Source organism: Ischnura elegans, chromosome 8, assembly GCF_921293095.1.
Source record: "Ischnura elegans chromosome 8, ioIscEleg1.1, whole genome shotgun sequence".
NCBI lineage: Eukaryota > Metazoa > Arthropoda > Insecta > Odonata > Coenagrionidae > Ischnura > Ischnura elegans.
The window spans coordinates 114,837,066-114,864,022 of NC_060253.1; the positions used below are offsets into that span (position 1 = coordinate 114,837,066).

The following is a 26,957-nucleotide window of genomic DNA, read 5'->3' on the forward strand; positions in this document are numbered from 1 at the left end:
GGTATTTAACTCCACTACCCCCTGGAAGGAGAGCATTGATTGCAAGTGGTTTTTCAAAGTAAAGCAGAATGAAAATGGGGATGTTGATCGATACAAGGCTCGTCTTGTTGCGAAAGGATGTGCTCAGCGCACGGGGTATGATTATGAAGAAACTTATTCAAAGGCAGACATATTAACTAAAGGACTAGTTGGTGAATCTTTACTCAATCATCGCACTGGTTTTGGTGTGAAGCAAATAGTTTAAACTAAACCTCGTTTAAATTGTTTATATTTATTGTTGTTCTTTTTCTTATTCTTCAGAAAGAAAGATATTTATGTTCTTGCATAACATTTAAAAGAATTTATGTAATGTGTGTTTCCACATTTGAATGCTTGTTTCTTTCGTGTTTTTGGACATTGCTAGAATTGAGGTGGAGTGTTGGAATGTATGCAATTCTATCTGTTTGTTTGGGTGTTTCGAATATAAATGAAAAGGTGCGATACGTGTGTAACGGGCAGTCTGGGTATTGTTGTCTGACTGGAATGCACGGCTTTCTTATTTCGCTGAACCTTTGTACCTCCTAAATAACATTTACCTTACAAAAATCCAAATTTTATTGCCCTAAAGGGTATTACATCGGTATAAGTACATTGTATCTCAGTTATTGTAAAATTGGTGAAAACCTTCAAAGAGGAAACAGTATGAAGAATTTTGTGTGGAGGATTCAATTCAATATAATTCATAGTTATACGACAATTGCAAGAAGAAGATAAAGTAAAAAAAATATACGTTTGTATCGTAAATTTAAGGAAATGTTTTTTATAGCCTTTGCTATAATTTTATGTGAAAACTATTGATGCCAATTGATGCAGCATCTCTTTCTACATTATAGTACACTGTTAAGCAGTGCATAACACAATATAAATTTTTATGCTGTTATTGACAACACCACGCTCCTGGCCTTATGGAGGTTAACATGGAAAATGAATCTCCATAAGAACCAATACTGTCAACTGAATGTGGAACGCTCTATAGTGGAACTTGTGGAAAAAATTGGCCTGGAAGGGGTAATGGCATATGGATGCATCAATCCTTTATGTAACATGTATTATTTTTGATTACTTTAGCTGACACACAGGGAACATTTCTTTCAGTAGGACATTACTGTGTGAAGTGAGACAAAAACATTTTTTTGATTGGTACATAATAATAAAAGATTTATTGGTCATTAAGTAAATGGTTTACAATTGACCTCGTCAGTTCACTGTACATACATATAATTACAATTTGCAACTTAAATAAAGAACAGGATTATTCAGAAAACCATATCTGCTGCATGAGTGAAAAACTCCTTCACGGAGTACAGCGATTTAGATGCTAGCCAGGAGTGTACAACAGATTTGAATTTTGTACTGCTGCTTCCTCTTGCAGACTCAGGTAAATGATTGAAGAGCTTAATGCCCATGTTTGAAAAGGAATTTTGTGTTATATTTAGTCTCATATGACCTGCAAATAGGTGATTATTTCTTCTAGTGTCATGGTCATGTATGTCGGATCTTATTGTAAAAGACTGGAGATTGTCTTTCGTATGTACAAGTAATCTATATACATACAGACTGTAGACGTCAGTATATTCAGTTTCCTGAATAATGGCCTACAATGTTCAGTAGAGGGAGAATGAGTTATTATTCTTATGGCTTTTTTCTGTAACAGGAAAACAGATTTTGTAGCTGGGGCATTACCCCAGATCTCTAGCCCATAACTCAAGTGACTGTTGAAAAGAGCATAGTAAATGGACTTGAGATGTTCTGAGGGGATTAGAAAGCTTAGCTTCCTCAATAGGTACAGTGATTTTGAGAGTTTTTTGTGATCTCTGAAATGTGTGCAGTCCAATTTAGTTTTGAGTCTAGGTGAAATCCTAAAAGTTTTACTGTGTGCGCCTCGCACATTAGGGATTTTAGGCTACAGATGAGATTTTGCGTTTTGTCTTTATTTAGTGTAATTAGTACTTCATACAGGTTGCACATTAATGATGGTATCATTAATTCTGCATATGATGTGATGAGATATTGCCCAGTTCCCTCCACACCTCATATTTTGAACTGAATGGCTTAGAAAGAATACAGATGAATTCCTGCGAAGGAACATGTATGGCGGATTGGACAACTGTTGTTCAGAAAAGAAAGATGCTTTCACCTTATTCCAAATACCTTGCTTTCCCTGACACAGGAAAAAAAGTATAAAATGTGACATTAGCAAAAATGGTGCTTACTAGGGATGGTCGGATTGAATACCTTGGATCCAAATATCTGCAGATAATGTCCTTCACCTTATACTCCGGATCCAAATTTGCTGGAGAAATCGAATCTAGATCCGAAATTTTAAATTAATGCTTTTGTGAGTGCAGCATACCATGAGAGGGAGTGAAAACAGTTCCGATCCTCTCTTTGCATGTGCCGTTGCACTATGATCGTTGTCTTACTCACAAACCCTTTTGTTTTAAGTTTTTGTACAGCTTATGTCAAGTAACATAGCACATAGTGTGACTTTCGTAAGGGATTGAAAGTAACTACCACATCAAAAGTAACTACCTTGCAGATTTTACAAAACCAATACCCCCTCCCTTGGCCCTCGTAAGGTCCCTCCAATGATGTTAGGAAGGACCAAGGAAACAGAAAAAACTGTGCAACTTGTACAAAAAGTCCATTAGGCAAGGTAATAAATTAAAGGGACGTGAAGAAAAGGAAATTTACGCTGCACAACGCTTAATAACCAAGAAATCTTTGTGCATAAGACACGGTCTCAGGCGTTATTCTGTGGAATTGTTTCATTGTTGAATGAAATAAAGTAACTTTGTTTTATTCCACACTTTAAAGTGTTTCATTCAACAAAACTTTGTGAACTACATTGCGAAAGTACAAGAAAAAAGTACCGTATAAGCAGGTAAGAGCCGCACCTTTTTTCCCAGAAATTGTAGCCAAAGGTGGGGGTGCAACTCTTACACAAACTTCTTATCTTACCCCCTCCCCTTCACTGGGCAAGCCCATGGGGAACTGAATGGCCTTGATTTTCAGCGAGAGTCAGTCATCTGAAACCCTGGGTGAAAAACAAGCGGCAGGCAGGGGAGTTTCTCCCTCAGTGACGTATTTGTAAAATTATCCTGTTTGCTTTCCTTACTTGTAAGAATAGAGCCGTCACGTCTGTACCTCAGAGGTGAGCATGGAAAAAATCACGTGGGGTTTTTCGCTCCGAAGGGCACTCTATATTTACTGCCACGAGTGGGCATCCCGCGGAATTTATACTGCAAATAGTAATCACAAACATAGGAAACCCATAGTTATGAAGGACAATACCTGGTTAATAGTCAACATCTGTCTTGCCGAGTAATTTCCATTACGCGGAGGACCTGATTTTTCAAAAATCATCTTCAGACGCCATTGTGAGGATTATTGCAACTGAAAATTATATTGGCATCAAAACCTGTGGTTTAAAAAATGTAAACAAGTGTGTACATTGTTGGACTTAATGGTGGATAGAAGAAATTGGAAATGCTTGTAAGTGAAGAGTGCTGAAGGAGAGGTCGAGGGGAAGGAGTACGCTCCTTCCGTTTTTCAAGCAACGAGGGTACAAGCGAAGGAGTAAGGGAAGAACACATAGTCCAGGAAATGAAGCATTTTGGCTTGCAATTTTTTCAAACTGAATCAATTTTCTTGAAATTTTCACAATAAGTAGGGAATATACCAAGAATCAAAATCTATATCATGCCGACGGGCGCTTTTACCCTGGGGGTGGTTTCCAACCCATCTCGGGGGTGGAAATTTTTAAATATATTTTGACCACAGAAATCGATAGAAAAATATATTCTAAGAATAAAATGTTCCTACCATTTTTTGCGTAAAATTAATATTTTTTGAGTTATTTGCGACTGAAAGTAACAGTTTTTTGATGAAAAAATCAACGATTTTAATCGATTATAGGCAAATAACTTGAAAAGTATTAATTTTATTAGGAAATTGTGAATTACAAAACTGTAGCTTGTAAAAAATTAAATAAAAATCTTATTTCATATTTCCTTTATGACCAATTCGGACCGAGCTACAACTTGTTGATGGTTATCTATTGTTTGTCATACGCTAAATTTGAAAGATTCAATACCAAATAGCGGGAAAAATGTAATTTTCGAGGAAAAATTATGTAATCTGTTTAAAAGTGTTCTTAAAAAACTTTCTTATAATGAGAAAAAATATTTTTTATCATGAAATTTGAGCGAGTTATGGTTAAAAATAAGATCAGTCCCTACTTTTTTGTACGAAAAAATCAGTGAAAACAACTCCTTATTACCACACTAGACAAAATTTATCAATTCCCTTCAGTATTTCTCTTTATTTAAATATTGTTAATTGATCCTAGAAGTTTTTTAATTTACAACGCTAAATTTTGAAAAAAATGGAGGAAAAAGTGAAAAGTCATTTTCTACAATTTCGTTAAAAATGCTCTTTTTTTCAAAATAACTCCAAGAAAACTGGAGATGTGAAAAAAATGCAGGAGTAATAAATTGTAGCTTCTTTATTTTCAAATATTTTGGTGTGTTTTAATTTTCTATACAATAAATATTTGGTGAGATATTGATAATTAAAACCTCTATTTCCAAGGGAGCTCCACCTTATTTAAACCCTTAAATCCCTCCCCTTTCAAAATTAATGATCGAAAAACATTTAATTCACATAAACTTGTAGTCAGTAAATACCCTACAAAATACAATTTAAATGAACTTTCTATCATAAAAAATAAAGGTGCTATGTTTGAAATACCAATCAAATTTATTTTCGAAAAATTCGAAATCCACAATTCAGAGCATAATATTCCTCATAATCAGCATATACTTTGTGTACTTTACGTTAGAAGCTAGCGATACACTCAAATTTGCTACAAAATAAACACACATACCCATAAGATGTATATATAGATACACATATGTGAGTATGTGTGCTCTCGCTCACAGTGACCTGTGAGCATGCATGTGGTGGGAAGACTGGAAGCCATACAGTCTCCGTTTGATTGTGTTTCATGTAATGTCTACATAAATGTGCATTTATTTGTTTATGTCACCATGACGAAGTTTGTTCTGTTTATCCTATTGTTATATCTTTTCTGTGCTGTGATTAAAATCATGAGAGAAAAAAGTGAATACATAATAAAAGGAGTAAGAAAGTGAATAAGAAGATACAATGTGATAAATAATTTTTATTTTTAGGGTAAATAATATTTTTACATTAACCCCCAATAAGGGTTGATTATTATGGGTTGAAACGCCTTAAAATTATTTTCCAAACATAAAAAAATAATTATACAAATAATTTAAACTAAATTTTACTCGTATTTAGCTTTAAAAAATAATTTTTTAAGTTTCAGCTTTTAGGGGAAGTTTTCACCCCTAAAAAATAAAAGGCGCCCTTCGGCATAATATAGATTTTGAAGTAGGGGGTATAATTAGTCTAATCCCAAATTTTGGTGCAAATCGATTCAGTTTGAAAAAATTGCAAGGTTTTTCACTTTTATGAGCTTCATTTCCTGGACTAACATCCGATCTTGTATGTGACGTCGTTGCCTTCAAAGCGAAGGGGCGATTGCGTAGCAATGTGATATACCCAGTTTGCATTGCCTGAAGTTTCCAATTATAATAATAATAATAATACAGTAAAATTCGGTTATAACGCGGGTCTAGGGGGACATAGCTTACACCCGCGTTAACGGACAACCGCGTTATAACGGGAAAATACGTGGGAAGCAATAAAAAACCCTTAAAGGTAATTTTTATAGCCAATTTATTTGCGTAATACATTATTAAAATATTTATTTTATGATTTAGACGCTCTACTTTAACGGGAGTTACTAAAATACTCTGATATTTTCTTTTGCCGCGATAGTTGATGGCGTTTCTTTGTCACGTAATTTTTTATGCTTTGCAAGTGCAACAAATGAATACTATCGCAATCACTTTGTCCCTCCAACCAATTCATCAATTCACTTATATTATGTAATAAATGGCCAGTTTTTGGCATCTCGACCTCACATTCGTCTTCTTCATTCTCGCTCTCATCTTCCGATGATGCAGCTGTTTTTGCGCGGCTCTGGACTGCAGCCACAATTTCATCGTCACTCTTATAAGACGATACAGGAGTTTCCTCGTCTTCGCGAACCCAGGCCTCGAGATCACTCACAAATAGTTTATTAGAAAGAACATCTGAAGCTTCACGTGCGTCCTCTTCCGTGAAACCCAAAAACTCATCTTCGTCTTCCATGCTATCGCCCGCTGTATACTCGCACTTTGACCAGCAATTTAGGATTGTAGCTGAAGTTATTTTCTTCCATGCCAATCCAATATTATAAGCCATATTCTTCAGGGTGACTGTTTTCAGATATTCTTGTACCTGCAGTTCTGAATTTATGACACTAGTGAGCAATTCCCGCCGATAATGGGCTTTAAATGCTCTAATTATCCCTTGATCCATGGGCTGAATAAGAGCTGTCGTATTTTTTGGTAAAAACGAAGCCACTATTTTGCCATCCCTCGATATCAAGAGCTCAGAAGACGGATGGGCCGGACAGTTATCTAACAGAAGTAGAGCCTTCTCTTCTAACTTTTTTGATCTTAAGTGGCTCTTAACCGATGGAACAAAATCTTCATTGAACCAAGATAAAAAAATGTCTCGAGTCATCCAGGCATTCTGACTGTTTTTGTAATTTATGGGTAGTGCTGTCATATTAACGTGCTTGAAGCACCGAGGACTTCGATTTTTACCAATACACAGGGGTTTTAACTTGTGACTTCCTGATTTGTTCGCGCACAGTAATAAAGTCACTCTTTCTTTGCTCATTTTTATTCCGGATTTATTTGCCGACTTCTTAATATCAAGTGATTTTGTTGGAAGCAATCTGTAGAAGAGAGCGGTTTCATCGCAGTTATACAATTGCTCTTCAGTGTACTCACCCTCATCAATCATCTTGCGTAAAGTCCCACAGAATTCTCTAGCGGCTTCACTGTCACTGGAACGAGATTCTCCTTGCATGTTAACTTGCGCTATCCCGTGGCGAATTTTCCACCTCGATAGCCAGCCAGCAGAAGCAACAAAATCATGAGCACCACCAATTTGTTTATTTAATTTAATTGCCTGTGCTTGTAAAAGTGGACCGGATAATGGAACACCTTCACTGCGCTTCTGAACAAACCACGTAAACAAACATTCATCCACATCACCAGCAGCACTCAATCTAGCCTTTTTTCTATCAAGTCCTATTTCGTCATCCACTTGATCAACAAATGATCGTAATTTATCTTCTTCTTTCATCCAACCACGAATAGTTCCTTCAGGAACACCAAACTCCCTGAATAAACTTGATTTTGAATCACCGCGTTTCACTCTGTCGATTATGCCCAACTTTTCTTTTATTGTGTAAGTTTTCCTTTTGGCAGACATCGTTTTAACCCTAAAATCAATGAAAATTTTCGTAATATAGTAATTTTCATATTCATATTAAGACAAAGGTAAAACAGCCATTCATTGTTAAATGCTCGAAGCCTGTGGGCATTGAGTACCTACCTTGGTTTGGGCGCCGCGGTGCGAACGTACGAATGAGAATTATCTCAATCTCCCAGAATCTCGAAAATTATTATAGCCGTGCAACACACTTTTCAGCTCGAGTTCACAAGACACAATGACCGATCAGGCATTACCGAGTTTTTTTTTATGGCTACGAAACAATGTATGGAATACGTCGCCAACCGCGTTAATACAGTCGCTTGAAGTTGCGACGCGTCGGTAGTCACGCCGAGATAAAATTCGCCACAAAGTTACCTACCTCAAAAAAAAAGGTCAATGTAATCATCTCGGGGGACATGGTGAGACCCGCGGTATATCCGAAACCGCGGTAAAGTGAGGCGCGTAATAACCGGAATTTACTGTATGTAATAATTTATTCACTGAAGGCAATACAGTTGCATAGTTTCGTCAGTTCATTTCGTCTTGTTTGAATGCACTCATGAATTGCTTGTTTCTTCCGAAATGGTCCTGTTTGGACTATGTTGAATATTAGTGGCCTTGTTGTGACTATTAATCTTTGGGTCAATAAATTAGAGCTTAAAAAACTTAAATGCTGTCAGATATGCATCGTGTTAGGTCTCATTCTTTTTTGAACCTTGTAAGTGTCATACAATCAAACAATAGGGTGGTTTCTTATTATTTTTTTTCTGTCTAAATCGAAAGATTACTGCTCCTGGAGTACGTATTTCACGCTTATAGATTTTTAAATGACGATATTTACTTTTCGGGATTAAATGAAAAGTGAAAAATTTCAAGCGCGCGACGGCTAAGTATGGATGCCGGGAAAACCCCGTGTGACGTCGTTCTGGTTCCCGCTGCCGCAAGTGAGGTGACCTTGGGGCGAGGCTTTGAGCGCTGATACAACGCAGGATGCTAGCAGGTAGCGGAGTACCCTGTTGGCATCCTACGCTGGTAGTACTTGGCTTAAATAAGGATTATTAATACCTTATCAAACGAAGGAAACTTTCCGAACTTAGGTAGTTTTAATAGGTGATTATTAAGACATGTTTCCCCGAGCCCTGTGCCTCATGCATGCATTGGTAATCTCAGACAATGTAAAACTCGTATCTCTTCATATAGAAACTAGGTCCCTGTGACGTCACGTGGAGTGGCATCGCATGGGTGCCAATCTGGCCTTTTTCAAATTACGTTAAAATTGACCATTGCCAATTGCCTAAACTGGGACTTCTAACACAAAATAATTTGTACATTATGAATGCTCTAATGGTGGGTAACGAATCGCAATCAATGCCTTTCGTTTTCTTTGATTAAGGAAACTACCCTATTGCTGAAAGCTATCGAGATATCTTCGATCTCAGTAGGTGACTCACCTAGCATTTGGCCGTCAGAAACTGGGAGAATTGAAGCTGGTAAACATAAAAAGGTCAGTTGGTGAGATGGGTTAGGGATAAAGCACGTTTCCATTGTTCCCGTGTAACTTGATATTTTCCTTTGAGGCAAGTGATTTATGGTCTGTGGGGTCTCGGAAAGGAAAAAAAAAACGGCAGAGGCATTGGCTGATTGAGGGCCGAATGTGATTCGTTAAATCTTCGACGTGGTTATTATCCTATGGCGCTGAGATTCCCCTGATTGTTGTTCAATTGCTAGGGAAGTTTCAGGCTATGTGCCTGTCGTGTTTTGCCATAAAATTCTCCATGGCTGCAATTCTATTGCAATACTCCTGCGAGAGCTTTAAAACAAAATTGTTCATCATTGGGACAAGCATTGTGGAGCAACGGCATATGTGAAGAAAGGATCGGAAGTCTTTCTACTCCCTCTTATGGGACGTTGCATTCACAAAAGCATTGATTTAAAATTTCGGATTCAGATTCAATTTCTTCGACGAATTTGGATCCGGGGCATAAGGTGAAGGGCACTATCTGTGCATATTTGGATCAGAGGTATCCAATCTCACCAGCCCTAGATAGCATCATAAGGTTAAAACTACAAGTGAATACCTCCATATCTCTGAGTGCCATACATATTGGGTAAATTTAGCTGAAGAAAATTCTGCGAAAAATTTTTAGTATTGAAAGAGGAAATTTTGATAACTATTGAAAGTCCAGGCATACGTCTACTACACTGCGCAATAGGATTTAAAAAAATGCAGCAAAATTCTTTTTCTTTAGCATCGCTGCTCAAAATAGGGGTGCGTCTATTACATGTGTGCGGCTCTTACACGTGCTTATATGTACAGTACTCATCAGGAGAGGTCACGTACCTTGCTCCACCTTTTTCATGACCGTATTTTTGTGACATTCGGAATGGCGAACACATCTCTGTACTAGTGGTTGTTCATTGAGTGGGCCTAAGTTTGGCTCTTATTATTTAATATTCATGCGATATTTTAACAATTCTTATTTAATTCCAAAATATCGCTCCTTACTACTGTAGATGGATCAGTTGAATCCCTGGCCCCCTTGGTGAGAGTCGATGACACCACTTCAACTGATCCATCTTTTGGGAGGTGCGCTATTTTGGAATTATATGAGGCTTGTTAAAGGTGCTGCATGAAAATAAATTAATTACAGCCGAACTAAGGCCAATTCAATGGAACCACTACCCGTTCAGAGAAGTGTTCGCCATTCTGAATGACATAAAAAATACGGCATGACCGGCGGAGCAAGGTGCATGACCTCTTCTTGTCAGTGAATTACTCTCAGAAAATCTTAATCTTTATGGCTGTATTCGAGAGAACTAACGCAAATTTGTAATGCAGTGTTGCATTCTGCAGGATAACCATACTTTTCGATGCCTTGCATAGGTTTTTCAACTTACGAATTAGCTCACAGACGCATCTTGCTCGTATGACAAAGAATTACTGTATGTGTGCATTATTCAATCTTAAGACCACTTTCAGACAAAACAATTTTCTGCCGGCCATCGTGCATGGCTCCATGAGAGTCGTCTTATCTGAAAGCAGCCCCAATTTCACGTGAACGACAGCCGGCAAAAAGCCGTTCCATCTGAAAGCGGTCTCAATGTAGCATTGAATGTATTTCACGCCGTAGATGGTCCATTGCCGGGCTGAATTGAAATGGGTGCCGTGCCATCAGCCATCTTGAATCGACTCGTGACGGGAATCGAATCGACTCAACGAGAATCGACTCGTTTGACATAGAGACCTTTGGTAAGTTTATAGAATGGCGATGTGCCGAGGATGGCGGCAGGCAAAAAGACGGCTCCTTAGGAAGCGGCCACGGCTACAGAAATGCTACATTGTTGGTGAGAGCGACAAACTGACAAACCTTCAAAAGCTACTCTCAAAAGAAAAAAACATGGATGCCATGTCATCGGAAAGTAATACATGCATTTTTAAATCTTTCTTTTTTCACTTTTTGGCCTTGAATTCGCTGCAGACCATTTCGGCTTTGGGTGCCAAATTCAAATCCTCGCGACCGTTCTGAGCCAGTTCCAAAGTATCGACTTTATGCGATCGGTTCTTGATACTGGTTCCACATGCCAAGAACCAGCAGAACTGGGAACCGGAACCATCTCTATTGTATATATGTATGTGTGTGTGTGTATGTATATACACCCATGTCTCGTATAGCGCAAGGGATGCGTTCCTTGGGGTCTTTGCGCTATACGAATTTGCGTTATACGAGAGCGTTTTAACATAGGGAAGATAGGGATGCGTTCCTGGTAGCATAGGTCTTGGGTATTGAATTTCCTCTAAAACATCTATATTCCCATAAAAAGCCTTAGAAAACATTATTTCTATAAATATTTATAGTTTAAAACATCTTTAAAGATAGTATTCACGCATTCAAAGACTTTTATTCACGTTAAAAAAAAATTCTTACGTGCTTTCGAAATTCCATCCTGTCGTGCGGGTGGGCTAACATCTGCTATCTCAGGGGATCGTAATGCGTTGCCGGCAGTTGATGATTTTTCAAACTAGTCTAAAAACAACTATGTGTCACCCAGGCCCTTTTGTCGCTCATCGAAATGACAGGAAAATACTACTTTAAATGCCATTTCAAAGCTAGCGGAGTTTATGAATGATAAATCATTTTAATTTGAAGTCCTTCGAGTCATTAGCAGCTACGTGAAACAGTCTTTAAATGCCTTGAAACCTGACCCAGGTTTTCCTTCCCTGAAAATGAATGAACGAGAATGCATTCTTTTCCAAAAGAATATCGTCTCATCAATACTAAAAACTAGTTGAGGGGGAAAGGAGCCACTTTCAATAACAGCTTGGAGTTCATCAGAAAATGTTGTGGTGGCTGCGCTATCAACACTTGCAGATTCACCTGATATCGCCGCACTGAAAATACCTGCTTGCCGTTTAAATTCTGGAACCAACCGGAGCTTTCACTTAATGTCTCGGAGCGATTACCACTCTCGTCTTTTTGTACTGATTCACCATGAACTTTCCGTATGTGTAGACCGCTTGGTTGAAGTTGGTGCGGCTGAGGTCACTGATATTTTAGCTTCGTCTTTATTCAGAATAAGGCATCGTGAGTTTAAACTTCCGCGTAATATCGCTTTGACGCTCTCCATTTTCAAAGCAATTAACCTCTCTCAAGTCCTCTTCTAGGTTAATGGTTTTTCTTGATAAATTCTTGACTTTTCTACACGCATCCCTATTTTTTGCCATATTCTCTTGGTTTTTACTCTGTATGGCTCTATCTAAATCACCTTCTTCTGCTGAACTGTATTCCTGAGACGCAGAAGGGCTATGACTGCGGGGAGGGAACGAAGCCATTGTGTTTAAGACTCTATAGCGGACCCTTTTATGTGTTGATGCTATTCATGCGTAACTCCGTCACCGCTTCATTTCTCCCCCGTGAATACCGATGACCTTGAAGGCTTCAGCGTAGACTCTCTACCTGGAAGTCAATCGCCCGGTAACCTACGACGGCAAAAATACGTCTCAAACCGTATTGCTGAAAAAAAACTCATTTCCACTAGCCCCACGCTTAATTAACGATCTAAATTATTTATTATCATTCTGTTAAGGAGACGAGATAAATCTTCGGTAGGCCGGCTATCAAGACCCAATGACGAGTAATACTTTTGGCAATTGCGCAGCAATGAATTTCGATTAATATATAAACAAAAAAGAAGATTTGAGGCAAGAAATAATATTAATATGCGTATATTGATAGAAATTTCGTGTGTACTTAGCGCAAGTTCACGTTTTATCGCGAGAGCGTTTAAGATTTTTGATTAGGCTACACTGCGTTGCAATGTTTCCCCGAGGAACGAATTTGCGCTATATCGAAATTGCGCTAATCGAAATTGCGCTATACGAGACATGGGTGTATATACACACACACATATACATATATGCAATAGAGATGGGTCCGTTCCGGTTCCTGGTTCTCGGTTTCTGCACAGTTCTGTCATGCAATAGTTGAAAAAAAATTTTCAATTTGGTTTCAATTTCTAATCGTAATTATGTAATTATGAATAGAAATTGAAACAAAGAGACAAAAACATAAATATGAGACAATGACACAGCGTGTCGTAGAGATGGAATGAAGGCCGAAAGCACACGGAAAAATTTCACCTTGATCGGGAATCGAACCATGGACCTTCAGCTTTCCGGGCAGATGCTCAGACCACTGGGCTATGCAGGCTACTCTTATCTCCAGTGTTTCGACGGGGGGGTTTCTGTGACCAGTTCCCCCCAGATGTAGCCCAATGTGTTGCCCAAGGGATGGCTCTGGACGTAGGTCCCGCCAGGAAGGAAGAATTCAATGCACACAGGAGAAGAAGTAGAATTAAAGATCGTCTCAATCACACAAACAGTACGATACTCATAGCACATGCGTTTCGGAGAATGCTAACGCAACAAGAAGAAACTAACCATAGACGTTACAAACAATGCAAATGCACATTCACACAGAATAGAAATTGAAACAAAGAGGCAGAAACATAAACACAGGATGATGACGCAGCATGGCGTGGAGATGGAATAAAGGTCAAAAATGTTAAAAGTTTAATTTAAAATGTGTGTACCAGGCCAGTTGTTGCTAGTTTGTTTATTTCTTTTAAAAAGTAGAATGTTATGTTGATTGTTGTTGTAGTAGCCATCTTTAGTGAATAAAGAGTGCACTGAATTAAGACACTGATTGTGCATGAGACGAAGAGTAATTATCATTTTAAGAGGTCATGGGACCCAGATGCACAGAATAAGTAAAGATGGTGGTTCCAGAGGCATAAATGAGAAAAAAAGTGAAGTAAACAAGGGAAAAGTGACGTAGAAATTGCCGATGAGAATATATTAAGTGCTTGGAAAGGACGAACGCATTGTCACGGAAGAAGAAATTATCTAGAAACATCAAAGAAAATAAGTTAAAGGCTATTTAAGATATAGAAATTGGAAACTGAAATTAGGAGGAAAGAAGAAGATAAGAAGATTGTCAAATGTTGAGCAAGGAAAGTAGAAAAATATGAAAACTATCCCATGAAAGTGAATAAAGCAGTTGCTGAGCTATGGAACAGAAGACTAAGACAATGTAACATTCAAGACTTGAAGAAAATAGATGCCATTAAATTAACTGAAGACACTAGAGGCAGAAAAAGGATTGAAGATATTAGGCAATAAAGAAGGAGTATATTCTGATAAGAAATGTGGAATTTGTATAAAAGAAAGAAATTCAAGTCAAGATGTGAATCAAAAAGTGCACGTCCTTTGTAGTTGATACATTCGGATGTAGGAGGACCTGTTGAACCAGCATCATTCGGTGGAGGGAGATATTCTGTGACTTTTAATGATGATTTCACCAACAAGTGCTTTATTAAGATATTGAGACACAGGAATGAAGTTTTTGAAAATTTTAAGGAATTCAAAAGGAGAGTTGAAAGGGAACACAATTCAAAAATGAAAGTTATACTTACTGACAATGGAGGTGAATGTACTTCAAAAAAGTTTGAGGATTGTTTTAATCAAGAGGACATTAAGTATAGGTTATCAGTACCCTATACCCCCCAACACAATGGGAAGGCTGAGAGAGCAAATCTTACCTTAATGGAGATAGTGAGGTGCATGATAATTGAATCAGGAGTTTCTAAACATTTCTGGGCAGAAGCTCTAAATTCAGCTTGTTCTATCAGAAATTACTGTCCATCAACATCAACAGTATGTCAAATACCTCAAGAGCTTTGGAGAGGATCTAAAGTCTCACTGGAAGAATTGAATTAAGTCAAGGCACTTGGATGTCAACCATGGGCGAAAAAGACATGACAGAGGTTTTGACCCTCGTGCAGAAGAGTGCATTTTTCATGGAATAGAAGAAAATGTTAATGGCTTCAGATTATGGAATATGAACAGAAAGAAAATAGAGGTGAGCAGAGATGTGATATTTAATGAAAGTATATTCCCATGTATTAAAGGACTTAATACTGAAGTCAGAGGAAGGTGGATGTATAACACCGAAAAATTATTTCAGTGAGTGTTTTTTTTTATCTTTTTGTGTCCTGTGTTTCCGCCCAACCTGGGATATTTGTAGCCGATGCTGTTTGGCATGATTCATGGGTAGTTTTAAATTGGCGTTCACGAGGGAAGGAAGGCTGATGCAACATTATGTGTGAATGTGTGCGAGTGTGTAGTGAAGGGTGAAAGGACTCAAGTGTAAAGTGTTCTCCCCCCTTCCTCCCATGATTCCTCCCATTTCCCGATTTCGGTTTTTTTCCGTGTGCTTACGTGACCAGTGTAAGGTTTGCATTTCCCCCCACCCCATCCCTCCAAACAACACCTGCAAGCAAGCGGACAGAGGGTGACGTAATCTACAACCCCACCCTCCATGAATGGAAAGCTTGCTTCGGCAAATCCCCCCCTCCCCCTTCCTGATATACTGATGATATGCAGAAACCTGTCTCTTTCTGGGTTTCTCCTACCTACCCCAACCCCGGTCCACCTCAAGAGGACACATCATTCCCGGCTTTCGATTGCTGCCGAAGGCCCTGCCCGTCAGCGGAGACGCGTCCTACTTACTACGTGGAGGAGAGACAGAAAGGAACGAAAACTTGGAGGTTAGAGGAAGAGGTGAAAAGCGGCAAAGAGATCCGTTTCCCCCCCCCCCATTCAAGAAGAGAAGGACCATGAAGAAGACCCTTTGCCCCGTATGAGTTGTCCCATGTATTTTTTAAAAATCTTTTTATTCATTTTGCCCTCCCTTTTTCCCCCATGAATGTGTTGTGGCCTTACGTCGTTAAATCTTGGAGATTGTGGACGTAAGCCCCAGACATAGGGAACTCCAATCGCCGGTCACAAGCTGGTTCAGGGAAAGACTTCACAAACAAGAAATCAGCACTCAAGAAACAACTGTCAAAAACTTTACCAGTTATTTTCATTCAATATCTATTAGAAGTAGAAGTATTCAAAATCAGAATTATTACAGAAAACAACGATGATAACTATTGATCCCATAGGAAACATTACCAAGCTAAGTACAAGCTGTATAATTTTGCTAAAATCACCCATGTCAGTCAAGCCATCCGTCCACCACGAGCACCCGAGCAAAAGAAGGCTTGCGTACTCCGAGACGTGTCAGGGTGGAGGGGAGGGATTTTGCCAAGGAGTGGAGGGGTAAAGGGCAATGTTCAATCAGCTGCGAATCTGCCCTCAAGGCACCCCTGTTGACTGGCACCTCTGCAAAAACGTCCATCATCCCAGCTGGGATAGGAGGGGGGAACAGCGTACAGGTCGGAATTTTCCCCTCAATCTTCTGGGTTGGAGACATCACTGGAATCACTGGGCAATTCATTGGAATTCATGGAGGGGAGAGACATAGTGGGGTGAGGTGTTGGAGGGAGAGAGAATTGTGATAGGACTATGGTAGTACTTCTCACTCCAAACTGCATACTTGTGCCTCAGCACCCATTTCCCCTTGATTGCCAAGGAGTAGGTATTCCTCCGCCGTACTACCTATATAGTATTGCTCTCCAGGTATGGCTGGGTTCCGAGGCTGGTTTCGGAGGCTGATTTCTGGAGGCAGATTCCAGAGGCAGAGTTTTGGAGACAAGAGTTCGGAGACTTAGTCTCTGAGCCTTTGAGTCAAAGGGTCTTTGGGTGAAAATCCTTAGCGCAAAAAACCTTAGCATGAAAAATCCTTAGTGGGAGAAGTTCTGCGGATAAGTTCGGAGGAATTCGGAAGAATTTCTGGGGGGGGGGTACCAGAAATTTTGGGAGGGGGTGCTCTAAAAAATACCACAGTGTGAATAATTTTGGTATTTAGGACAGAGTGTTTAGGATTAGCAATGGCGTTTTCATTTCACTTGTTTTTTGTATTCACGCCAGACATTCACGAGAACAAAACTCTTGTTTAATTTTTTTATTGTCTCATAATTTTTCTGTTCTGAGAAGATATGATAAATTTTGTTTTATATCATTTCACTGGCCAGTGGTGTTCTTTAAAACAAAGATAAACGGTTAATTTCATGTGTTTCATTGTCAGGGGCGCCGACTTAGAAAAAATATTGGGGGGGCCCGAACCAGAGATCTTGCCCCGGGAAATTTTAAAAGCATTGAGTTTTAAGTTTTTTAAGCATTTTAGAAGAGTTATATGATCAACATTAGAACCCTGATAACTTTAATCTCGATATCTGGACACTCCGGGGAAAATCGACAAGCCTGACACATTTTTTTCTCACACCCATAACGAATTTTTGAGGGGGCTCGGGCCCCCTCAAGCCCCATGGAGTCGGCGCCTATGTTCATTGTACATATTTTTCCTTGTTGATTTTCGCTTTAAATGTTTTGTTGAATTCGTAACTTGTGTAGCAAGCCTTAGTTCTTTCGTGCACGCCTCCAGCAATCAGCAAAGGAACCCTCCCCACCCCCACTTTCCCCTTTTCCTCCCCCACTCTTATTCCCCCCCCCACCTTCCCTTTCTCCCAACCCATGACCAGTCCGTATCAGACAAACCAACCCTCCCACCGTCCCACGCACCCCAACGCACATACATCAATACAATTTATGTATGTGTGTGTGTGTGTATGGGGGAAGGTGGGGTTAGTTGATGAAATTCAGTTTCATATATTTAATACTGGAGGCAGAGGAAGGTGGATGTATACCACTGAAAATTTAGTTCATATTTTGTTATTTTGACCAAAAATTGAATTCTAAATAGAAAATTTAATTTTTATTTTAAAATGCAGAAAAAAATTTATCTTGCTAACCTTTGATATGATGTAAAAAAAGTCAAATGTTCAAATACAAAAAAAAAATCAAGAACCAGTGGATCCTAATGAAGCAAAAAAAAACTTCAGTTTTAGATTTTTTCCCTAAGTTTATGAAGAGGTTTAGTTACCCTAAATTTGAAAGGGCAGTGCTTTCAACCTTAATGCTTATTCAAATAATTTGAAACCACATGTTTCTCTCTTGAGTTGTGAGAAATATTTCACCAAAATAAAAGAGTAATTTTCGTCATGTTATGGTCTTAAATGAGGTGGGTAAGATGGCGAACACATAAAAGAAAAAAATACACGTATAAAATACTTATGTTAAGATAGAAAATTTTTAATTTAAAATGCAGAAAAACATTTAGCTTGCTAATCTTTGATATGATGTAAGAAAGCCAAAGTTCAAACACAAAAAATTCTGTAACTAGTGGATCTTAATGAAGCAAAACATAGAGAATTTGGGTGCAACTGAAATTTAATAGAATATCAGTATTAGATAGGCAATGCAAAATGTTTCGTGGTCCTTAATTACTTTTTGTGTATACTGTATAATATACTAATTTCTTCTCGGGCAAACATCATGAAACATGTTTGGTTCGTCATACGCCCACAAATCACATTTCCAGGGCATGTCTTTTGCTTCATTATTACTCCAGCCAGAACATGCAGCATCTCGACATCTCAACTTCTTGTCATCTTAGTCCATGTCGCCACTTTGGTTTATAAGTTTTTTATTGTAACCATAACTTAGCTTAAAAATCTACTGCAGACAGTTGTTTACGTAATGAGTTATATTCTGACACTATTTTAGGAAAGAGTAAAAACAACTTACTGTAAGTTGCCGGGCGCTGTCGTCCTCGTCATCCGCAGAGGAATAAGGAAAGTCGCGCAGAAAAAGGAGAAGTCACATGTCGGAGAGAATCACACTTTATTCTGCCTTGGTTTCCTTACAACCGTCGACTGCCCCGAACTGCCCCGCGAACTGCCGTCTCCCTCTCATCAGCGTTTTTCCGTTCTTTCCCAGGTGCGTTGCAGGCTCACGTTCTTAAGAAAAGATCTCTTACCTTACGTGGCCATGCGAGCGCTTCCTGTCTGCGTTGAGTGGTAGGGGAATCGTGAGAGCGAAAGGAAGGGATTTTATAGCTGAGCTGGTCTGGGAAAAGGAAATGAGGCAAGGGAAACGGCAGTCGCCCCTTACATCCACTCTCCCCCAAAAATTTAAAAAATTTACAGATCTGGAAATTTTTTAAACACAATCACACAATCAGGTCAGAATAACGTTCTTAAACATAACAAAGAAAACCACATCACAAGCAATCGAAAGAAAAAAAAAATGAAACCAACACTAGCAATTTCGTCCCCTTACGTTATCACGGTCACATCGCACCATTTCTAGTCCTAACCAATATTTTACAACAACTATTACACTTTCAAAATCACACACAAAAACAGAGAACACAATTACACTAAGAACTATAACCACATTATTTTCTACCGTGATCGATGGTTACCCTAGCTCGACCTTAAAAGGATTCAATTCACTAGCACTACTACCCATATAAATCTAACAAAAATTATTGACTACAATGCAAACATCTCCTACCTCGGAGAGCACCTACCCATTATTATCAGTATCTAAGCAATATTTTCCTCACCATCGCTTGCCCCATCATCTCTCTCCTCATTAACCACTACGCGTACGTTCCTAGCATCGATAGTCCTCGTACGAGTGGATTTCTCGCCCAACCCATGGCATTTTCCCTTAATGCAAGTAAGTTTACTATATAGTATCCCCAAAACTACTATTAAAAGTACCCCTAGGCCAACAGGGATCGAGATGTGATAGATATTTCCCGTTGATGACTTCCTTTGCACCCGCTCTATCAATTCGCTCAAGCCAACAGTCAGTGACCCCTTCGAGACTTCCGTGTCAATCTCCCTCTTGAGCAAGCTCAAGCTGTTCATGTCCATTTTTATTAAGGTTTCCCTTTCCTTCCCAAACATTTCAATTTGAGGGGAAACAAACTCGATCAGGCTTTGCGACACTTCAGATCTCCCCTGCCAGGCTGCTATGATTTTGAAATTCTCACCCGTTACATCGCAATGGCTAACGTTAGCCAGTAAACCACTTCCCTCCAATTTCAGCAACCTGGGCCTGGCTTCTCCTACTCCATCATGACACAAAAAGGTGGCGGAGAGTGTAGAAGGAGCAGTAAACACCCAGCCCCGTTCAACCTTGCGGAAGAAAGGCATTACCAGGCGCATTTCTTCCCGGATACACATTTTAGTCCCCCTATCCATGAATAAATCATACTCACAGCTTACCCCTGATCCACTCAACAGAACGAAATCACCCGGGCATGTATATATAGGTCCTTCTCGACATTTTTGGAGCTCATCAACCCCCGCGATAGCAAAATAAGTTCTGTCTTTCGAGATAAGCAGATATTCCCCCACTCTCCACTGACCGTAGACGTCTAATGCTGGGTATTTAATAGGGAAAGTGTGGACTCGATACAACTCCAGAATACCGCCGTCTCCAACCACCGGAATCTTTATTATAACCCTCAACGTCTCACCCACCACTACGACCGTCACCCGTGCGATCTCATAATATACATATAGCGTCTCATGCTCACATGCGGACAACATTCTCAATGGGGGCCGTAAACTATCTCTGATTCGTCTGAGACACTCTAAATATTTATTTGGTGTGATTAAGATGCTACTAAGTCTATTATAAACACTACTCTCCAATGCAATTCTCAGCCCGGTCAAGTCAATCCTAGCATTGACTAAGGCGTGACCCACCTGCCTCAGAGCATCTTCGGTCATCACCATCTCCCGTAGTTCCCTATAGTTGGCCTCCGACTGATTAAACCTCAATTGCGACTTGTTCCTGTAATCAATATACTCGTCAACCAAACTCCTTAAGAAGCGCGTGTTATTTGCCACTCGTCCTTCCATTCCTTTCAGAACCAACAATTGAGCACCTATAGCTGCATGAGCATCTCCCCCCTCCCTCTCAAGCTTCTCAATTCTCCCATTTAGCTGTCTCAAATCCTCTGCGTCAGCTGTTCCGAGAACCATTTTTAGAAGGGATCCTCCTGCATCAATCCAGCCTCTTCTTACTCTCTTTTTTTTCACCAAATCCACTAGGGTCTCTAATTCCTCTTTCACCCTTGAATACTCCACTTCCATCCTATTTAGAGCAATTTTGTATCCCCTTCCCATGGATACCCCTCGAGTTAATTCGGCTTTTTTCCTCAATTCTGCAAACGCGTCAACTAATTTGACATACTCCTTCTGTACCTCTCCCAAATCAAAATTGATAACCAACGCCCACGTTTTATCAGTTATTACCACGTCTTGCGCCCGCTCAAACACCACTCCACTCCCTATTGGAATGACATCTTGCCCATCTACAGAATCCACAAATATAAACAAAACACACATCACCAAAATTTTACACTGTATAGCTGCTCCTTTCCCCATCATGACGGAGGGGGATTCCTCTTGCGCAGGAAGTAACGGGGGAAGGGGGGTATCGGGAGGGGGTGGCGGTCCGGGTGGGGAGTGAGATGGGGGATGGGATGAACGTGCCCTCGAGCGGAGAAGATAAGGGGACCTCTGAGGAAGGGGCGTGCTCCAAGCGTCTTCTTCACTCCCGACAGCGGCACGGCCTTGCTCGTTATCAGCAAGGTCGGCAGCCTCCCCTCCACTCTCCCTCTCCTCGCAGATGGGCGTATCTTGCAGGGGACGCTCTCCGCTAAGGCAAGGCGACGAGCTGTCTAGCCCTTCCGATAAGGAAGGAGATCTCCTACAATCCTCTCCCTCGTCCTCAGCTCCGATGAAATTCCCGGAAGGCGAAGAGAAATTCCAAGAAGGAGATCCCTTCTCAGCTCCCTCAAAGACGGGAATCACCGTCTGCTTTTTGGGCCTTCCCCGTCGCCTCTCACTGGCAGCGCCTGCAACTGCGGGAGAAGGAAGACCAAGATGGCGGGGATGGGGCTTAACTCTATTTTTATGCACAACTAACGTCCTATGAGGGAGTTGCAGCATTAAATTTACGGGAGGAAGAACCTTAACAACGCTGTACGGCCCCTTCCACGGTCGGTGGAACTTCTTTCCCACACCTGTCTTCACACAGGGGTCGCTTAAATAGACTAAGTCTCCCACTGAATACGTCCGGTCCTTTCCCTTGGATCCCGCCCCCTTGAACTGCTGTTTTCGTGCACGCTCATTGTTTCTAGCACACTTTCACCACATCACTTGAAGTCTATCCCGTAACTGTTCCACTTGAGCATTACACGCATCTCTCAGAGGTCTCTTCACACACTCAAACGGCGAGTTCATTTCATAACCAAATATTATTTCATGAGGGCTGAAGGCCGTGGAGCTGTGTACTGAGCTATTATATGCTGTCAAAGCATAGCATAGGATTTCATCCCACCTGTCGTTTTTAACATTCACATAATGGGATAGAATCTGCGCTATCGTGCGGTGCACCCTCTCTATCCGTCCGTTGCACTCGGGTCTGTAAGGGGATGTACGCAATTTGGTCACTCCTAGCAACTCACATACACCCCTAAATAAGTCCGACATGAAATTACTCCCCTGGTCGGTTAGAACCTTGTCAGGGACACCGAATCTTAAGATCCACTCCTTCACAAGTGCAACGGAAACCACCTCTGCTGTCTGATTTGGCAAAGGAACCATTACCAGATACCTAGAAAAATGATCCAAAATTGAAAGAATGAACTTGTTTCCCTTCTCAGTCCGGGGTAACGGGCCAACTATATCAAGAGCGATAAAATCAAAGGGTCTATCGGTGGCCGGAAGGGCTTGTAACGGGGCCTTACACTTCCCATACGGACTTCTCCTATTACACGACACACAGTTTTTCACATATGCCTCGCAATCTCTTCCCAGGTGCGGCCACCAATAGCGCGTCCCTACGCGGGCTTTAGTCGATCTAACCCCCAGGTGTCCCGCGAGGGCGTAATCATGGCACTGACGCAAAATGTCAGTCCTTATGCTCTCAGGGACAGCTATCACTCTTCCCCGTGGGCCGATTTTAAAAAGGATCCCGTCCACAACCTCAAATCCTGCCTTGCCTGCCCATTCCGCGCACTCTACGTCATTCTTTTGCGCACTTGCTATGTCGACACTCGGCGTACATTTAAATCGCCTCACCTTCCGGCTAAGTCCATCGGCGTTCTTGTGCAATACCCCGGGCTTATGCACTACCTCGTAGTCATATTCGGAAAGTTTAAGAGTCCATCGCATCAACCGGCTACTTGGGTCACGCAGGCCAAATAGCCACTTGAGGGCTGCATGGTCACTAACTATCTTAAATTTTCGTCCATACACGTAGCATCGGTATTGCGCCACAGCAAACACAACACTGCACAGTTCCTTTTCGGTCACTGAATAATTTATTTCAGCGGAATTCAGCTGTCTTGATGCATATGCAATTGGATGTTCTTCCCCGTCGATCTCCTGTGAAAGCACTGCCCCTATTGCGAAGTTAGATGCATCGGTGGAAATAATAAATGGTTTGTCGAAATCTGGATATGATAATACGGGGCTATTAATCAGGGAATCCTTTAGTTTCTCAAAGGCTCCGGCGTAATCTTTATCCCAGTTGAACACTGCACCTTTTCGTAATAATTTCGTCAACGGCCTCGCTATTTCTGCGTAACCCACCACAAAGCGACGATAGTAATTCGCAAGTCCTAAAAATGACTGAAGTTCCTTCACGTTGGCAGGGGTGGGAAATTCCTGCACGGCGGATACTTTTCCCGGGTCAGGTTGCACTCCATGCTTTGAAATCACGTGACCTAAATAGTTCACCTTTTCCTCCGCAAACTTACATTTCTCAAACTTAAGCGTGAGCCCGGCGTTCCTTAATCTGTCGAGTACGGCACGCAGCCGTACGGCATGCTCCTCTATCGTTGCACCGAAGATGATCACGTCGTCCAAATACACGAGGCATTGTACCGGCTTCAAGCCCCGTAGGAGGCCGTCCATCATCCTTTGGAATGTGGCAGGTGCATTCCGCAATCCGAACGGCATCCTAGTGTAGTGATAATGCCCGCTGTTGACATTAAAAGCGGTCTTTTCTTGATCATCTTTATGCATCGGTATTTGATGGTAACCACTCGTCAAATCCAGCGTTGAAAAAAATCGCGATTTACCCAGATAGTCTAAAGATTCGACGACGTTGGGAATGGGGTACACATCAGGGACAGGGACCGCATTCAAAGCCCGGAAATCCACACAAAACCGGTACGCCGGGTTTCCATCAGCCGATTTTTTTGGCACGATCACAATTGGGGATGCCCAAGGGCTGTCACTATGGACAATTATACCCGCTTCGAGTTGCTCGTCGACGAACGACTCCACAACGGGCTTCAATCGATGTGGTACTCGATCAGGTCTTCTGTAGATAGGAGGGGCGCTGCCTGTGTTGATTCGGTGAGACGTCAGGGCGGTAACAGGTAGTATATCCTTCTCCGTGAACAGATCCTCGAATTCTTTTAGTAGTGGATGGATGATCTCCCTCTCATCGACATCCAGGTGCGCCAACTTTTCGCGGAACATTTCCCCGCTCTTAGCCGACGCTATCGTCCTCACCCTCTTCCCGTGAATCTTTCCAGCCCCCGCTTCGTAGGGCTCCAACTTTACAGCCATTCCTAACGTAGTCCCTTTACGTAGTACTACTTCCTAGCGGCCAAAATTGGTTACTTGCAGTGTGATTGACTACTCCTTATCAACGGTGCACAGTCCCCTCGCAACATAACAGTTTTCCAACGTCTCCAATGCAGGCTCCACTGAATATGTCCCTGCACCAACGCACTCATCCACCGTAATTCTCAAAAGCCTCCCAGAGTTAGGCGGCACCCTTATTTCTCCCCCTAGGCACACAGGATATTCTTTACTCCCACCGAAGTTTATCTCCTCCCGTCTTATATCCCTTGATTGTTGATCTGAAGGAAAATTTAGACTTGGGTCGCCATATCCTTCCTTTCGGCGACCTAATAACCGAATCTGCCGCCCCCACAAGTGCAAAATCCCATTACACACGTCCAATACACCTCGATGTTTTTCCAAAAAATCTAATCCCATGATGCCATCCACTCCGTCCAACTTGCCCACAACTTGCACTTTCATGGGATAGACGTGATCATCCAAACGTAAAGACACCACCTTTTGCCCGTGTGCCCAAAGCGTCCTTCCCGTGATTCCTCTCAGGTGGCACCCCGGGCTTGAGAGCCCATAACGGCCACTTATTTCACTTGATATTAAAGATACTTACGTCCCACCTTGCCACAAGCGTAACATTGATCCCTTCGCGGCAGTCTGCATTCCCGTGCAAAATGTCCAGGCTGGAGACAATTGAAACATTTCCTCTCGTTTGGCGCCCGAAAAATCTTCGGGGGGATTGGCGGCGCCCGCGATGCCACCTTCGCCTCAATCGCCTCAGCCCGCAAGGCGCTTCTGACAGCATCGTCGAGGGTCTTCGGCGCATCATGGCGGCATCTGCGCTCAACCTCACCGGAGAGTCCATTCAGGAACGCGTCCAACGCCCTCTGCTCGGCTTCAAATAGGGTGGCTTAAAAAAACTCCTGGGATCGATTTCTCTCATAAGTGTTCGCGTTAGCATTCCTTATCCGATCAGCGAAAGCCTCTATATCCTCCGTTGGGCCCCGCTTCATCTGAGAGACAACCTCCCGATAGAACCGAGCGTCGTGTTTCCGCTTATATCTTTCAATAAACACTTTTTTAAAGTCTTCATAAGAGGCGGCGTCACGGCACTCCTGCTTCGAGCGGACGAATTCCGCTGCACCACCCGACACACGCAATCTTGCAACCCGTAACTTATCCGCATCAGCCCAGCCACTTATTACCGCTATCTCGTCCAAACACTCAAAAAATGCAAATACATTCTCCGACTGACCACCCGTAAACACTCCTACACGACGATAATAGTGAGAACTTCTTACTGTCGGGGCCTAAACTGGAATTAGGGGCACTATCACGTTCAGCCAATCGGGATTTTAGGGATTGATTTTCACAGGCTAACTCACGAAGCCTCTCATGGACGTCCTCTATCACTTGCTGCAACTCCACCTCTTTTCCACCAACACTAACTCGCCCCGCCATAATGATCTTACCTCCTTCTTCCGCGACGATATTCCGTCCTCAGGTCTGCTACAGCTAGATGGACGAATCCCACTTCTGACACCAAGTTGTAAGTTGCCGGGCGCTGTCGTCCTCGTCATCCGCAGAAGGATAAGGAAAGTCGCGCAGAAAAAGGAGAAGTCACATGTCGGGGAGAATCACACTTTATTCTGCCTTGGTTTCCTTACAACCGTCGACTGCCCCGAACTGCCCCGCGAACTGCCGTCTCCCTCTCATCAGCGTTTTTCCGTTCTTTCCCAGGTGCGTTGCAGGCTCACGTTCTTAAGAAAAGATCTCTTACCTTACGTGGCCATGCGAGCGCTTCCTGTCTGCGTTGAGTGGTAGGGGAATCGTGAGAGCGAAAGGAAGGGATTTTATAGCTGAGCTGGTCTGAGAAAAGGAAATGAGGCAAGGGAAACGGCAGTCGCCCCTTACATTACCGTAATCGAGTAATTCCTTACTCTGGGAACCCACAAAAATTGCAATTGCCTGAGAAAACATGTCTCACTTGCTAATGATCACAATACAATCTGGCTCACGTTCTTTTGCAGGGAACTTAATTACTAATCGCTTGATTCCCAGGAAGAGCTAAAACTCATGCTGTTATCTATGAATGCATGAGAGGAAAACCGAGTTTATCACCTCACCCACCTTGCCATTTTACCTGGCTTTCCCTTGCTCAGTATGTTGTTTTATGAGGAAATGTATTTATTAGCGATGAAAATAAAATATTATGTATGTAAAATGGTGACAGATTGTTGAGAATTTCACTTATAATTTTGCCCATGGTCCTTAGTTATCTTCTGTGTATACATGCATACTTATTTCTTTTTGGGCCAACATCATGAAACATGTTCCCTAAAACTCAGCCTCAGATTGAGGTTGGAAGAAGAGGGCTTGGGTGTTAGTATACCTGAACGGCAATCAATAGATCTAGGTTTGAATCTTAGCCAAACAAAATGATTTTCTCATTGCAAATTTCATCTTTGGGGTAAATCTTGAAACATTCTGTCATATTCCACTGTTAATGCTGAAGTCTCCTAATTATTTTA

At 41.5% G+C, this 26,957-nt stretch overlaps 1 protein-coding gene across 1 annotated transcript in view; it reads left to right on the forward strand.

The window, feature by feature from the left end:
• LOC124163447 (protein unc-45 homolog B) overlaps window positions 1-26,957 on the forward strand; it is a 233,099-nt gene that overhangs the window by 5,614 nt on the left and 200,528 nt on the right. The gene's annotated exons all lie outside the window — the stretch shown is intronic.